We start from the raw sequence: 12,391 nt of genomic DNA, 5'->3' as shown, positions 1-12,391 counted from the left end.
TAATATGATTTATGTCTATTATCTCTATAGGCTGCATAATTTTATTTCTCAGTGCCAAATATCTCATGGAGTTGCCACTGCCCCCTACATTACCCACAGGTCAACAATATCTATTTTACTTGACTTCAGCCCTGTGAAATCCATTACAAGTATATAGCCAGTGGCGTAGCGTGGGGGGGGGGTGCAGGGGGGGCCGGCCACACCGGGCGCAACATCTGGGGGGGGGCACTCGCACTCGCAACTCTCTGCCCCTACCTGGCTCACCCACGGGTTAGGGGGCGCAAATTACTTGCCTTGCCCCGGGTGCTGACAACCCACGCTACGCCCCTGTACTGTATATAGCCAATAACTAAAAAAGGAGCCTGTTTATGCAAAGTCTGGCCTCAGTAGGAGAGGGGAAAACATTAGTTCACCAAGAAGAACCCCCACCCCAGACACACACTGACTTCCCAAATTTTTATTTGTGTAGCTTTTGGCGTATTAACATAAAGCCCTTAGCTAAATTTGGATGGACAATCTGACTCCATAATCTCATGTACACATTAACAATGGATAGAGTTTACATCCACTTCATTAACTGGAATGCTGACGAGAATAAAGCAAAAAGCATATGACGAGAATAAAGCTGCTATTTTTGTGCTACAATATTTGTTTGAAAGATCTACCATACTTTTCCGTGTATAAGACGAGGTTTTTTTATTCTAAAAGAATGTTTAAAATTGGGGGTCCTCTTATACATGGGTAGTGCATAGTGGGGACGTGGGATTGGTTGCTGCCGCGAGCAGGAGATTGTCAGCGGCGATTGGGCAGTTTATTGGTGGCTGTGGCAAGGGCTTTTGTCGTTTTGCTGTTGCTGCGGCAATTGGGCGGGTGAATAATTTTCGGCGATCCCCCCAAATGCTCAACAACCCTGGGCAATCGCCTCCCATTTTTTTAATTAGGAGTCCCCAAAAATTGGGGGCGTCTTATACACGTTGGGCATGTTATACACAGAAAAATATGGTATGTCCCCTCCTTCAAAAATGGAGCACATGACAACTTACAGCAATGGCTATGGCTCATTGGTAGGGCATCTGCTTTGCATGCACAAGGCCACAGGTTCAATCCTCAGCATCACCAGGCAAGGCTAGGAATGGCCCTTGGCTGGAAACTCTGGAGAGCTACTGCCGGTCAGTGCATACAATGCTGAGCTAGATGAACCAGCAGTCTGACTCAGTAAGGCAGCTTCCTATGTTCCTAATGATAAGAAACACAGTCATAATAATTCTTAAAGTCAACAAACAAAATTGAACAGCATCATTCAGAATAAACAGGCAACCCAGAGGAACTCATAATTGATCATTGCACCCCCCCCAAGAATCCTTGCACTGTACAAATAAAGTTCTTCATCCATACAATAATTATGTACTTTTTACTACTTTCTGCCTACTAATCTACCAAAGACAGGTCCAGAATGGCAGGGAAGGGGGACAGTATATGTTGGAAGCATTGCCAAGACCCATGTTCAGGAGTGAGGAGAAGGGCAGAAGCAGCACAGCGCATTATAGGGCTGTCAGTTACATGTTGCCAAAAAGGAGGTAATGCATCAGGAAAAAAGGATGTAGAGTTGCATATGCTAAATGATATATATATAGACAAGCACATTTAGTAATAATTATTATGACTTAAATGGAAACACAAATGCAGCTGCTGGTTGGGGCATGGAGAAAGAATAATTCCTTTTCAAGGCCAAGGAGAGTCCAGGGTGATATGGGAACATAGACAGGCTTGAAGAAACAGGATTGGCTCTGACTGTTGCTCTGGCCATGGCCTCTGATGAGACAGGATGTGTGGAAGGAACAGAAGAACCCTCCACTCTTAGCTCCTTGTCCTCCTTCAACAGCCATTGCCATGGTAGCAAGTTGAATGAGGTGGGACAAGGGAGTGAAATAGGACAGTGATGAGTAGCTTGAACTTGCTATCCTTTATTCCATCAACCTTACCAAGAGCCCTGCTGGATAACACCAGAGGCCCATCTAACCAACATCCCATTTTCCCACAATGGCCAACTGGACATGCCTCTAGGAAGCCCCAAGAAGGAGAATCCTCTACTGCTATTGTCCTCCTACTCAGAAGCAAATATAGAAATAGGATGGCCCAGTATTTCCAGCTCAGTCTAGTGTCCTCTTCTTCTGCCATTTGTCCAGTATACTGAGAAGTGGACAACAGCCTTCTTTCTTCCTTTTACTGAGTGATGGCAGTTAACTGGGGTGGGGCAGCAGCATGGCCAAAGTACAGCCGAGGTCTCCCCCATCACACTCTCTTTCCCAAAGCCAGCTCACCACTACTGCCTGCCCCTACAGCCAGATTTGGGTAGGCAGTAGATAGGGACAATAAGCTGCGCTAACTTTGGGGAGGGTTTAAAGTAGCAAAATACACAGCATTTCATAAATAATTTAAAAAGAAACCCGAATTACAGCACTACTTGGAAGTCCGCTCCACTGAACTCAGCGGTACCTACCTCTAAAGAGACACAGAGAGGAGTATGCCATTGGGCATCAACACAAATCCCCAGCACTGCTGCATCTGCAGCCCTGAAACACACCCCACCCAGGGCAAGAAGCAAGCTAATGCCAGATCCCATAGAGAAAGCTAGCCAGGCTTACAGGACCACAGACAGCTCTAGGTGAAGAACTTGCTCCAGTAAAGGTTAGGAGCAGACTGAGCCTATTTAAGCTCTGCACTCAGGGCAACTTCTCTCAGACTCCACCCACTTGTGAGTAACTCTAGATTCTTAAAAGGGCCATGCCTCTGGCCTGAAGACGAGCACTCCTCTATTGTTCTCTCACTTCCAACTTGTATAGTGCTCCCTGTATTGCTGGACTAGTGAGGAGGTTCTGGGGGAGGCATTTGGTTCCTCAGGGGAAGGCGCCCAAGAAGGTACCCTGCAGATACAGGAGATTCTTCTGGGGGTTCATGTTCCTCAGTCTCAGTTGTTCCTCAGTCTCCAGCAGCCGCATCAGAGCTCTGCGCCTGATCTGATCTGAGCTGGAAAGTGTGCAGCCTCTTGGCTGCTGCTAGCCTGAAGCTGCCATGTGACAGTGGTGGGGCCACCTTGGGATCCATCAGATTTTGGGCTGGCTCAGCCCCTTCCCACCGCTCTTCTGGAACACTCCTTTGGGACTTTCTGTGGACTGTCATTGCAAACTCAGCAGGTATAACCTTGAATTCTGTGTTGGCAGAATGGCAGTGGTGTCACATTGCAGGTAGAAGCCAGCAGGACTGGGCAGAGGGACCCTTCTACCCAGTACACACACACCTGTATGCCCAGGACAAAGGGGGGTTGGATTGCAGAGTTGGACTGTTACCCAAAACATATTTACTAGGGAGTAAGCAAAGATGCATTCAACATTAGGAAGAACTTCCTGACAGTAAGAGCTGTTCGACAGTGGAATTTGCTGCCAAGGAGTGTGGCGGAGTCTCCTTTTTTGGAGGTCTTTAAGCAGAGGCTTGACAACCATATGTCAGGAGTGCTCTGATGGTGTTTCCTGCTTGGCAGGGGGTTGGACTCGATGGCCCTTGTGGTCTCTTCCAACTCTATGATTCTGTGATTCTATTCTATGCTTAGGATTACATTGTAAGAAAGCACTGTGAAATTTGAGCTGAATGCACCCTGTGCCTTTAAAGCACATCGAAGCATGCATTACCCCTCTAAAAACTTTGGCCACTGCAGTTTGTCAAGAGTTAATCAAAACTCTGGGAGAAGCAGGGCTAACTTTTTTCCCCTCCATAGACCTAACTCTAGCCTCAAGTGAGGGGCAAATTAGACCAGAAAACAGCTTGAGGGAAAGGATTAAGCAATTCCTTCTTCAGCACCACTGCACAAATCAAATTTGAAGATTATTGCACTTATTTTAAAAGTGGTTTCAAAAAGTCAGGAATCCTGATCATGGGTTGTATGCATCATGCACAGTGGTACCTTGGGTTATAGACGCTTCAGGTTACAGATTCCGCTACCCGGAAGTAGTACCTCAGGTTAAGAACTTTGCTTCACGATGAGAACGTGCGGCGGCGGCGGGAGGCCCCATTAGCTAAAGTGGTGTCTCAGGTTAAGAACAGTTTCAGGTTAAGAACGGACCTCCAGAATGAATTAAGTTCTTAACCCGAGGTACTACTGTATGGTCTGGGGCTGAGAGAGAAAAGGAAATCAGTTTGTAAACAAAATATTTGAAATAAGCCTTAGTGGCAAAGTATCATGTTTGGGTAATCCTGAAGATGTCATATTTATTCCCATTACACTGAAAATACAGTTTGCCTTAGGGATGAATCTGTCTTTACTTTATACTTAGAGCAAGAGTTGGGCAGACTTTAATCACATAAATGGCTTGCAGGAAAGAAAATCTCCCTGCCATTTCTTGTATACTTGGCATCCAAATTGCAAGTGCTAGAAACTGTCATCTGGCACCAAAAATGTGTTGCTGCATGCAGAACATGCCAAGTGACTGCAATGTAGGAGTTCTGTTTTTCAAGCATTTTCAAACCTGAGGATTACCTCACTTTTGACCCTCCATCCAGCTATTCTTTTTTTAAAAAAAATACGATCACTGTCTATGTGGAAGAGAAATCAGAGGGTTGTTATTTGTTATTTGTAATACAGCCAAGCATTCTTTCTGACCAATACGTTTTACAATCAAATTACAAATGTGTCTGGAACAAGAGCAGCTTTAAGCTTCCCTTGTGTAAAAACAAATGCCGGCTTTTTATTTAATGATGTAGTACAGCAGAGCCAAAGTGCTATGACTGCCATCTGCTGGACAAGAAATACCCTTCAGAGAAATCTCTTTTAAAACGAATCTCTGTGCTGTATTTAGCACAATCTGTAAGAGATGTATGTGATCTATCTTGTCCAGAGAGCGCGAGTGGCAAAATCCAGACTCACATGATTTGAGAGCACAAAGCACACAACCTCCATGTCAGCATCCTAGAGAAGGCCAATTCATTGCCTCTGAAATGAATGGGAACTTTTTCTGCAATGCAAGTTGCAGGTATGCCTCTGCTGCACATAGATGCATATTGGAGCCGCAGGAGGGTGAAAGAATTAAAGCCTGCAACCCCCATACTAGGGTCCTGATCTGGATCCTGCCTCCCTCTAGTATACAGTTATTCTAGCAAAATACAGGACAGAACACAGTGGTGGGCAGGTGGTGTTGTGGTGACGCCCCCCCCCCCCCCCCAGTGCTGAAATAACTTCAGAGCAATCCATTACAATCTATTGCTGCCTAACCAGATGGCCCCTCTGGAATTTCTTTCTTTCTCTCTCACACACCAAAATGCCACAAACGTTTTAAGTTTTATTTTTTGTGTGTGCATTCAATATGGGATGTGGCTATTTTAAATATACGTAATATACCCGCTCCATAACACGCACAGACATTTCCCCTTACTTTCTAGGAGGAAAAAAGTGAGTGTTATGGTGCAAAAAATATGGTAAGTCACCTTGAGCACCAGGACCCATCAAACATTTAGTTTTTATTTTCTTGATATTTTTATTATGGAATGTAACAGTTTTAAATATGGCTATAAGTCTCCACAAGCATAGGATGTGGCTAGATGATCTATGTTAAAACTCTCTCTCTCTCTCTCTCTCTCTCTCTCTCTCTCTCTCTCTCTCTCTCTCTCTCTCTCAAATTCATAAGGGTTTTTTTCTGCCAACAGTTCAATATTGACATGGTAGCGGGATAAAAATAAAATAAACGTACCACTAGAGGGCAGTGAAGGATAAAGAAGAAAGGTGATGGATTATATCATCACAGTCGCTAGGTGCAGGGCAGGTAAAGAGATGGCTGAGTCAAAGGGAGTTCGCAGGCACTGCAGATCAGCTGATGCTCTGCAAGTCCCAGCAATCAGCTGATCACCAGGATTTGCATACTCTGCAAGCCCTAACAATGGGCTGATCATTGGTGCTTGCACAGCATTGCACGTGGCACTTTGCAAATCCTGATAACCAGATGATAGTTGGGTCTTTGCAGGAGCTGCCAATCAGCTGATGGGTGGAGCCTGCAAACCCCTTTGGTTCAGCTGTATCTTCACCTGCCTCACCTCTGATGTCAGAGGGTGTGGCTTGGTCAAATGGCCCAAGTTTACAAAATGCCTGAAGCAAGGATGTGTGAGGATATGTGCATCAAACAAAAGCTCTTCCTTCAAAGCTCTTTCAATTTGCTGGGAAAAAGGGCAAAGTGGTGTTAGTGACCAGCAGCCTATGGTCTAAAAATTGTCTCCAGCAGCTACGGTTATCAAATGACAATTTCCTGCTCAGCCCTTCACTAGAATTTAGGCCTTAGTTCTTTCTCGTTTTCTCAATTATAACAACAGCCATGGCATAGGACAGGCCTTTCCTGTGTCATACGACAGTTCCCAGGATTCCTGGAGATTCATTCCTGTTTTCTGGTATTAGTTTTGTCCTTCACTTTATCCTGGAGAACTACGCCTTGAAGAAGACTCAAGTTACAGGACTAGACTTCTGGAAAGTTCAGTTCAAGAGAAGGCAGCATCTCAGAGAGAATCCTTGGCTGAGACAACGATTTCTTCTGCTATGTCCAACAGACTGACCTAGCTAGGCTCAGATGCACAAGATCCCCAGACAAAAGGAAGGACAGGCAGATGTATTGATATTAATCAATATATTGTTTTAATAAGTGTGTCCTGGACCTTATTCTATTTTTTTATATATAAAATATTTATTAAAGTTTCACAAATTATATAAACAAACACAATAATACAAACAAACACAAACAAAAAGAAAAAAACAAGCATAATTTCAAACCCTTATTTTCTTAAAACTTACTTCACCGACCTCCTCATACCTCCCCTTTCTGCATTCCAATTTCAAATATTAGTTCAGCAAATCCTCACCCTTAATTTTATCTAATTGTTAACCTTTCTTTTCTTTTAACTTAATCTTTACAGCTGTAATCCACTTAATTTCTATACCAACATCATTCTAACATTCATTAATTTTGCAATGTTTCTTAAGATAGTTCTTAAATTTCTTCCAATCTTCTTCCACCGTCTCTTTTCCCTGGTCCCGGATTCTGCCAGTCATTTCTGCCAGTCCCATATTAGTCTATCACCTTCATCTGCCATTCTTCCAAGGTGGGTAGATCTTGTGTCTTCCAATGCTTTGCGATGAGTATTCTTGCTGCTGTTGTAGCATACATAAAAAATGTTCTGTCTTTCTTTGACACCAATTGGCCGACCATGCCCAGGAGAAAGGCCTCTGGTTTCTTAAGGAAGGTATATTTAAATACCTTTTTCATTTCATTATAAATCATTTCCCAGAAAGCCTTAATCCTTGGGCACGTCCACCAAAGGTGAAAAAAAGTACCTTCAGTTTCTTTACATTTCCAGCATTTGTTATCAGGCAAGTGGTAGATTTTAGCAAGCTTGACTGGGGTCATGTACCACCTATAAATCATTTTCATAATATTTTCTTTTAAGGCATTACATGCCGTAAATTTCATACCGGTGGTCCACAACTGTTCCCAGTCAGCAAACATAATGTTATGACCAATATCCTGAGCCCACTTAATCATAGCTGATTTGACTGTTTCATCCTGCGTATTCCATTTCAACAGCAAGTTATACATCTTTGACAAATTCTTAGTTTTGGATTCCAACAACTCTGTTTCTAGTTTTGACTTTTCCACCTGGAAGCCAATTTCCCTGTCCAGTTTATAAACCTCCATTATCTGATAATAATGAAGCCAATCTCTCACTTTATCTTTCAATTTTTCAAAACTCTGCAATTTCAGTTTGTCTCCTTCTTGTTCCAGAATTTCCCAATATTTCAGCCATTTGGCCTCCATATTGAGCCTTTTCAACGCTTTCGCTTCCATCGGTGATAGCCACCTTGGGGTTTTATTTTCCAATAGGTCCTTATATCTTATCCAAACATTAAACAATGCTTTCCTTACAATATGACTTTTAAATGCTTTATGTGCTTTGACCTTATCATACCATAAGTATGCATGCCATCCAAATACATTGTTAAAACCTTCTAAATCCAAAATGTCTGTATTTTCAAGAAGTAGCCACTCTTTCAACCAGCAAAAAGCTGCTGATTCATAGTAAAGTTTTAAGTCTGGCAGGGCAAATCCACCTCTTTCCTTTGCATCAGTTAATATCTTAAATTTTATTCTAGGTTTCTTCCCCTGCCAGACAAATCTAGAAATGTCTCTCTGCCACATCTTGAAACAGTCCATCTTGTCCACAATTTGCAATGTTTGAAATAGAAACAACATTCTAGGCAATACATTCATTTTAATCACAGCAATACGACCTAGCAATGAAAGCTTCAAATTTGACCATATTTCTAAATCTTTTTTTACTTCTGCCCAGCATTTTTCATAATTATCTTTAAATAAATTCACATTTTTAGCTGTCATGTTAATCCCCAAGTATTTCACTTTCTTGACCACAGTTAAACCTGTTTCATTCTGGAACCTCTCCCTTTCAATAGCTGTTAAATTTTTCTCTAATACCTTAGTTTTTAGTTTATTCAATTTGAATCCTGCGACTTGACCAAACTCTTGAATTAGTTCTGAAACTCTTTTAATACTAGAGTCTGGCTCTTGTAATGTAAGTACCAAGTCATCTGCAAATGCTCTCAATTTGTACTGTTTAACTCCGACCTGTACACCTTTAACCAGCTGGTCTCTTCTAATCATGTTCAGCAAAACCTCCAGGACCGATATAAAAAGCAATGGGGAAACTGGGCACCCCTGTCGTGTCCCTTTTTCTATTTTAAATTCTTCCGTAACCACATTATTTACAATTAGCTTAGCCTTTTGCTCAGAGTATATTGCACCTATACCATTCTCAAATCCTTGGCCTACCCCCATCCCATGTAGATTCTTCTTCATAAAACTCCAAGAGATGTTGTCAAAAGCTTTCTCCGCATCCACAAATATCAATACTGCTTTAGTGTTTATATTCACTTCTAGTTTTTCCAAAATATCTATTATATTCCTCACATTGTCTGACAGATGTCTCCCTGGGAGAAAGCCTGCTTGGTCTTTATGAATCTCTTCCATCAATACTTTTTTCAGCCTTTTGGCCAAAATGTCAGCAAAAATTTTGTAATCCACATTAGGTAACGATATAGGGCGGTAGTTCTTAAGCTGAGTCTTTTCAGTCTCTGTTTTCAGTATAAGTGTAATATAAGCCTCTTTCCACGATTCTGGTGCCTTTTTCCCCTCTAAAATTTCATTGCAGACTTCCTTCAAAGGTTGTAATAACCACTCCTTCAAAGCTTTGTAGTATCTGGAAGTCAGCCCATCCGGTCCCGGAGATTTGCCCAGTTGCATGTTTTGAATGGCACCTTCTATCTCCTGTTCAGTTATTTTCTGATTCAAAGCTATTTTACTTTGATGAGAGATTTTTTGTAATGCATTTTTCTTGAGAAATTCATCTATGTCCATTTCTTTCTGCGGCCCTTGTGAATATAGTTGTTTAAAATATCTCTGGAAGCAATTTCTAATCTCATTTGGATTATAGATGTTCTTTCCTTCCACTTCTAAATTTGTAACCGTATTTAATTTTTGTCTTTTCTTCATTTGCCAAGCCAATAGTTTACCACATTTGTCTGCTGATTCGAATGGCTTTTGTCTCATTTGTTTAATTTTCCATTCTATTTCTTGATTCATTAATTCCATATATTGTGTCTGGTATAACTTAATTTCTCTCAAGATCTCTTGGGACTTTGGTTTAGATCTTAGTTTCCTTTCCCCTTCTTTTATCTTTTCCAAGATCTTGTCCTTTTTCTCATTTTGGCTTCTCTTCTTTATTGCATTTTGTTGTATCAAGAATCCTCGCATCACAGCTTTGCTTGCATCCCAGATTACTCTTTTTTCAACATTGGTCTTTATGTTTAATTCGAAATAGTCTTTCAAAGTTTTTGGGGCCTTTTTGTATACTTCTTCATCTCTAAATAAGGTGTCATTCATCCTCCATCTGAAGGAACCAGCTGTTGTTTGCTTCATCTCCATCCTTACAGCATTATGGTCAGAGCACGTTTTTGGGCAGATTTCCACTTTCTTTATCTTAGGTGCCATCCCTCTAGTAACCCATATTTGGTCAATCCTAGTCCATGTCATTTTAGCTTCCGAGAAGAAGGTTCCCTCTCTCTCTCTCTCGAGGGTTTTTTGTTCTCCAAATGTCAATCAAGTCCATGTTATCAGTCATTTCGAAGAAAGTCTTTGGTAATCTTCCATCTTTAGTGACTACCTGTCTTTGTGCTTTATCCATATTCGTAGATACTACTCCATTCATATCTCCCATCAGAATTAAATTGTAATCCAAATAGTCCAATAGAATCTCATGCAACTTCTTAAAGAATTCAGATTTCCCCTCATTCGGTGCATAAATTCCTACAATCAAAAATTTTTCTCCTTGAACTTGAATTTCAATTGCCAAAAATCTTCCTTGTTCATCTTTAAAAATCAATTTCGGTGTCAATTTTTCCTTTGCATAAATGACCACTCCTCTTTTTTTAACTTTGTCAGATGAGATGAATTCTTGTCCTAATCTTTTGTTAATAAGTAATTTTCTATGTGTCCTCATCACATGTGTTTCTTGTAAGCAAATCAAGTCCAATTGTTCTTTTTTCAATATGTGAAAAACACTTTTCCTCTTTCAGGGCAGGTTCAAACCATTACAATTCCAGCTTAGAAGTTGCAGAGCCATGCTGGGGTTATTTACTTTCCCCCCCTGCTGCTCCTGGACCTTATTCTAGACAGAGTTAGAATGCATGAGTTAGAGGCAACCAATACACAGTTTTTGAGCAGTAATTTTGTGAAAATCTCCAGTAACCATGAGTAGACCATAACAGCGAATAAAATATTCAATGTATTTCACAGGGATAATAGCCATTTTGTAACTGAAGGGAAATCCTAGTCACAAAAATAATTTGGAATATGGCCTCAGCTTTATAGTTAATGCTTTGTGGTGGAATCTCAGTACCCATATTTGTTACGATATAGAAGCAATGCAGCTGCGAGCTGCTAGCTTGAAAACATCACATGATGGAATGTTGGGACTGTTCCGTGGGAAACAGAGGGACAGTCAATTCACAGGGCAATGCACCGGAATTAGCTCAGAGTGTAATATGAGCTCTTCCTCTTGTTCCTGTACAGGAAGTACAGGAAGTGTTGGTCTCTCGACTGCTGGAGCTTGAAGAGAGCAGTCATGTTTTCTGTAATGCTGCAAAGACAGAAATAAAGGAATGTAAATACGTTTCTGTCTATCTCTTTCCCCTGTTCTTCTCACGCTGAGAAGAATCGCCTATCGTGACCTAGCCTCAGCGGCGTAGCATGAGTTGTCAGCACCCGGGGCAAGGCAAGTAATTTGTGCCCCCCTAACCCCTAACCTGCCGCGTCAGGTGATCTGAGGCGAGTTGCCGCTGGCGCTGCCGCCCAAATGACACTGCTTGCCCGGAGGAGGAGGGGGGCAGAGAGGCAAGGAAAATGCAACATGGCCCAGCAGCTGCAGCAGCAGCGGCGGAGGCGGGGCTGTGAGGAGGGGCTGCCTGGCGCGGGGACCGCAGCGAGCGCTGAGAGCCGCTGCCTGCCGGATGCCTTCAGCCCGGACGCGTGCACAGCTTGTCGGTTCCGTGAGACATGCGGCTCTGTTACAGCCTGCACCCGAGGCTCTTTGGCAACTCCGGAGGCAGCGAGCGCCCCCCCAGATGTTGCACCCGGTGCGGCCGGCCCCCCTTGCACCCCCCACGCTACGCCACTGCCTAGCCTGGATCTTGCTGGGGAATGCAGCCAGGGAGGTCAACAGGAAAGCAAGCCGGGTGCCTGGGAGTGCTGCCAGTTACTCCTGATATAGGCTTGATTTCCGAATCTCAGTACCCATATTTAGGTTAAGGAAGGGCACATCCTTCTGCCTTACTGTCTTTTTCATTTCCTGTGTTTCAGTATTTCTTTGTTACTTTTTCTTCCTGTCTCTTCCTTCTTCCTCCTTTTAGGTTCAGGGGTGAGCAGTGTGCTGGTTTCTTGCACAATGCAGGTGGGGGGGGGAGAGAATAATAGAACTGTACAGTTTGGATGAATCCCAAGGGCCATCTAGCCCAACCCCCAGTGATGCAGGAATCACAACTCAAATGTCCCTGACAAACAGCTGTCCAACTTCTGCTTTAAACCTCAAGTGATGGAGAGATTGTCAGAAAGTGATTCCTAATCTTTAGTCTGAATCTCCTTTCTTGTGAAGCCTAGAATAAATCCTGATTCTTTCCATGTTTATTGTAAACTATGCTGTATGCTGTTCTTTAGCCCAGGAAATGTGGCATATGTTTGTCAACATTGTTGTAAAAGACTGGAAATTTGGGCACAAGGAGATCAATAGAGGAGGA

Source organism: Podarcis liolepis (genome assembly GCF_965112155.1).
Source record: "Podarcis liolepis genome assembly, chromosome: 1".
Taxonomy (NCBI): Eukaryota; Metazoa; Chordata; class Lepidosauria; order Squamata; family Lacertidae; genus Podarcis; species Podarcis liolepis.
Note: the sequence above shows the minus strand (reverse complement) of the source record.